Source organism: Monodon monoceros, unplaced genomic scaffold (genome assembly GCF_005190385.1).
Source record: "Monodon monoceros isolate NGI ecotype Baffin Bay Population unplaced genomic scaffold, NGI_Narwhal_1 Super_Scaffold_15, whole genome shotgun sequence".
Classification (NCBI taxonomy): Eukaryota; Metazoa; Chordata; class Mammalia; order Artiodactyla; family Monodontidae; genus Monodon; species Monodon monoceros.
Window position 1 is genome coordinate 20137298 of NW_021703771.1, and position 5408 is coordinate 20142705.

The following is a 5408-nucleotide window of genomic DNA, read 5'->3' on the forward strand; positions in this document are numbered from 1 at the left end:
TTTAGATATGTATTTTTAAATGCTGGGATATATATTTTTAGATTCTGTTCTGCTCTCTTCTGTCCCATGAGTCTATTTGTGTATCTCTAGGTCAATAGCGTTTGATATCTATTAGGTCAAGTCCTCCCTTACTAGTCTCTCTTTTTTTTCCAAAATATGTATTTTTTTGATTTGGAGCATTTATTCTTTCATTAAAATGTTTAAATCATTTAATTCAATTTTCCAATTCTCCCTTACCATAACATTCCTTTGGAATTCTATTTAGGATTGCATCAAATGCATTTATTAATTTTGTGAGAATTGACATTTTCTGATATTGTTTTTCAAGCCAATAAAAAGGTATTCATTTCCATTTTTTCCAACGTTATTTAACTCCCTGACCCTTGACTTCTGCCAATAAGATGAGACCTTTAAAATACTTTTGCTTCCTCCTTCAGTTCATCCTCAACCCTAGATGACACCTTGGAATATGTTTTAATTTTTCTAAAAAAATAAATATTTTTATTTTTAGACTATTATTAGCACTTACCTTGCCATATTCATTCATACGTTCAACTAAACATTTACTGAGAACCTATGCTATGCACAGTTTGAGGCACTAGGGGTACATCAAGCCAAAAAACCCACAAAACTGCTGTCAGAATTTATGTATGGGGAGACAGATACTAGACAAAATAAATGAGTAAGTTATATACTATACAGCGTAGTATTTAACACTTTTAATAGGTGATAAATGTTATGGAGAAAACCAGAGCATGAATGTAGGATGGAAGGTCACAGCACTAAGCAGAGAGTGCATTAAAATGTTAAATAGTGTGATCAGGGAAGGTCTGAAGGAGAATGTGGCACTGGAGAAAAAACTTGAAAGATGTGAGAGAGAGAGCCATGTGGATGTCTGAAGAAAGCCAATCCAGGCAGAGGAACAAATAAGAATACACTGAGGAGGGATCATGCCCAACCTATTCAGGAACAACAGAGAGATGAGAGTGATGGAGATGGAGTAGAGGGGTGGGGTGGTCAGAATATTAGGAGATGAGGTCTTAGAGATTACAGGAGTTAGGTCACATAGGACCTTGCTACCTATTACAAAGACTTCAACTTGTTTATGGCTGAGCAGTGTTACTCAACCATAAAGAAGAATGAAGTATTGCCATTTGCAGCAACATGGCTGGACCTAGAGGCTACCATATTAAGTGAAGTAAGTCAGACAGAAAAAAACAAATACCATATGATATCACTTATATGTAGAATCTAAATATGATGCAAATGAACTTATGTACGAAACAGAAACAGACTCACAGACATAGAGAACATATTTGTGGTTGCCAAGGGAGAGGGGGCTGGGGGAGGATGAATTGGGAGTTTTGGATTAGCAAATGCAAACTATTATATATAGCATGGCTAAACAATAAGGTCCTACTATGCAGCACAGGGAAATATATTCAATATACTGTGATTAATCATAATGGAAAAAATATAAAAAGAATGTATATATGTGGAATCTAGAAAAATGTGTAGATGATCTTATTTGCAAAGAAGAAATAGAGACACAGACATAGAGAACAAACGTATGGGTACCAAGGGGGAAGGGGTGGGAGGATGAGATGAATTGGGGGATTGGGATTGACATATATACACTACTATGTATAAAATGGATAACTAATGAGAACCTACTGTATAGCACAGGGAACTCTACTCAGTGCTCTGTGGTGACCTAAATGGGAAGGAAATCCAAGAAAGAGGGAATATATGTATACATATGGCTTATTCATTTTGCTGTACAGCAGAAATTGACACAGCAGTGTAATGAAACTATACTCCAATTTAAAAAAGAATATATATATATATATATAACTGAATCACTTTGCTGTACAGTAGAAATGAACACAACATTGTAAATCAACTATACTTCAATAAAATAAATTTTTAAAAAACCCATTTGAAAAAAAAGACTTCAACTTTCACTCTCAGAGAAATGGAATAAGCCCTTGGACAGTTCTTAAAAAGAGCACCATGTTCTGAGTTAATGCATCAACAGAATGATCAGTCTGACTTCTTTGTTAAGAGTAAAGTGGAAAAGAACAAGATGAGTTAGGAAACTGTAGGAATAATCTAAGCAAGAAATAATAGTCTTATGGACCAGGGGACTAGTGGTGACAAGTGGTCAAAAAAGGTTATATTTTTAAGATAGTAGAACCAATAGGAGTTGCTGAGGGATTAGATGTGGGGTGTATGAGAAAGAAAGTGGTCAAGGATAACTCTAAGGATTTTTGCCTGAGCAACTGGAAAGATTGAATTCCATTAACTGAGACAGAACATCACCAGAGGAACCAGGTGGGGTGGGGAGTAGAGGTAGTGAATCAGGAGTTTGATTTTTGACATGGCTATTAGACTTCCAAGTAGCTGAGACAGAGTTGGATACACCAGATTGGTATTCAGGAGAGAGAGCCAGACTGGAGATCTACATTAGGAGGTGTTAGTGTATGATTGGTATTTGAAAGTATGTACCTGGGTAACATTATCAATGAGGAGATAATGAAAAGAAGAAACCCAAGGATTTTACCAAAGTGAAAAGATGAAGATAGGAGGAGCCAGCAAAAGAAAACAGAGAAAAAATGGCTAGTGAGGTAGGAAGAAAACCAGGAGAATGTGGTATCTTGTAAGCCAAATGAAGAAAGTATTTCTAGAATAGGGGATGATCAACTCTGCTAAATGCTGCTGATGAGACAAGATGAAGGTATCAGTATAATTGCCCAGTGAAGTAAGCAACATGTGGAGGTCATTGCTGACCTCAAGAAGAGAAGCTTTTTCATGTGGATGACGTAAAAGAAGGTTTAAAAATTTAAATAGCACAAACTTTTGGATAGCATCTAAAAAAGGAAGTGATAAATTTATTAAAACTGGCATTATATTTACACTTGGATTGTTAACTATAATTTTATTTGTTTATATCTATTTTTTCATTGTCAATTAGCAAGAGATTATTTTATTTATCTCAATTTTTTTCATTGTCAATTAGCAAGAGATAAAAGGCATCTTCATCTCATATTGAACACTTTGTGGTTCTCAGTAGGTGTTTGTTGAATAAGTAGGTATGCATTTCTCATTCTAACACTAACTAGCAAGGGATACCCTCATTGAGTCAACATACTCACAGAATGACAGAAGTCAAGACCACCAATGGTCTCCTTAAATGAAAAAAGTATCCTTTTACAGTAGTACCTACAAGATCTCAGTTGATGGCTGTACTAAATGGTAAAGTGAAATAACAATAATTCTACTCCAGAGTCCTAACCCCAACTTAAATAATATCTGAAGGTTCCTAGTTAGGCCGTGAAGGGGAAAAAAATGTCACCTATAACAGATGGCTCTACTATATGCCATTTAATCAAAGAACCAACTGTCCTTTAAAGCTTGGTGTTCAAAATTGATCTATATATTTAAAAAATAAGTAGCAGGAGAAATAATAGCCCAGGGAAACAATGTAATCCATTTTTTTTTTAAACTGGCTTCATTCACTTTATTTTTCTCATAGAAAATTAAGTGGTGGTTACAGCTAGAGCCTGGGTCCTCTGCACGGAAACTCTGGTGTGGGTCTTTACAGGATGGTCGATGAATTCCTGATACGGAGACTTGGTGAACACCGTCTATTTCCAGAGATCAGGAGTGAGATAACTGTAGGTCTTGGAAATGGCACCAAAAGTGGTCTTGGCAAAGTTGCCCAGGATGGCAGCACAGGCCCTGGCAGAGGTGTAGCAGTTGTCAATTCCAGCCATCATCAGTAGCTTCTTGGGCACAGGGGCTGAGATGATTCCAGTGCCCCTGGGGGCAGGGATGAGGCACACCAGCATAGAGCCAGTGGCCAGTCACCTTGCAAGGGACGGTACAGGGCTTGCCAATCTTGTTCCCCCAGTATACTTGCCACACAGGGACGATGGAGAGCTTGTCCAGAATGATGGCCTCACTGATAGCAATGGCTACCTCCTTAGAACACTTGACACCCAAACCAACATGTCTGTTGTAATCCCTGATGGTGACAAATACCTTGAACCTGGTCCGCTGGCCAGCACATGTCTGCTTTTGCACAGACATAAGCTTCAAAACCTCATCCTTGAGGGACGCCCCCAAGACAATGTCAATGATCTCAGATTCCTTGATGGGCAGAGAGAAGAGGTAGATCTCCTCCAGGGACTTGATCTTCATGTCCTTGACCAGGCGGCCTAGCTTGGTGACAGGGAGTCACTTCTTGTCCTTGGCCTTGCCTCTGTGAGCTCTGTGGCCTCGGCCCCCACCCCGGCCCCAACCACAACGCTGGCCCTGGCCCCAGACATCGCTGCCAAAGCCTCTGTGGAAGCCACCACGGCCTCCCATTCCAGGGCCCCCGGGGCCTCTGGGCCCTCCCACAGCACCGGCATCATCCGCCATTTGGTGTTTTTACAGAAAAGGTTTTGGTAAAAAGTGTCTTCATGTGAGAATTGCATATTAGATAGAGATCAAACATGAAAGAAAAAGAGGCAGAAGAAAATATTGTAAGAGATAATATTCATAGTTCCACTTCAGTGGACTTGGTGAATAAAGAAGCAACTGTGGGGGTGGAGTCAAGATGGCAGACTAGGAGGACATGGAATTCACATCTCCTCACAATGAGGGCACCTACCAGGCACCGGTGGGGGACCACGGACACCTAAGGGGACGGGAGGAACCTCCAGTGACCGGGTAGGACATGGGGCATGAGGGGAGTGAGGGGGGAGGAGAAGTGGAGGTGGGACAGGACTGGCACCCCTCAGGGACAGCTGGGGGAGGGGAAGGGATCCCACGCCCAAAGGGGGAAATTGGGGGACCTGCTGAGATCCCAGGCCTGATCCTCTGCCCACCTAGGCCCCCTCTAGCTGCGCGGGTCCTGAGGGAGTAGGAGGGAGGGAAGGGGGAGCAAAAGTAAAGGCCGGACCTCCGGGACCGGCACCCCTGAGGGGTGCCTGGGGGAGGGGAGGAGTTTCTACACCCAGTGGGACCCACCCATGGTTAGGGGTCTAGCGGCAATGGGGGAGACCCTGGGGGACACGATGGGGAGGGGTGCGAAGGAAGGGAAGGGAGCGTGACCAGTGCTTTCCCTGTCCACTTAGGCATGGGGGAGCCTGTTGGGCTCCCGGGCCTAATCCTCTGCCCTCGGAGCCTCCCTCCTGCTGCGCAGAGCCCAAACCCCGCCCCTGCACTCCCACCCAGGGTCACACCTCTACACTTGGAGACCCCCTCCAACGCGCTGGGCCTAAACGCCACCCACACACCCTCACTCAGGGCGTTACCTCCAAACTCCAGAACTCCACACTCCAGAGGCCCTCCTTTCAAGGTGCTGCCTCACCCCTTCTATGCAGGTCCTAAGCAGAGGCCCTGCCCATGCTTGAACGTCA

At 42.7% G+C, this 5408-nt stretch overlaps 1 pseudogene; it reads right to left on the minus strand.

The window, feature by feature from the left end:
- Nucleotides 1-3539: 3539 nt before the first annotated feature.
- LOC114896192 lies at nucleotides 3540-4425 on the minus strand (annotated as a pseudogene).
- Between the last annotated feature and the right edge of the window lie 983 nt (nucleotides 4426-5408).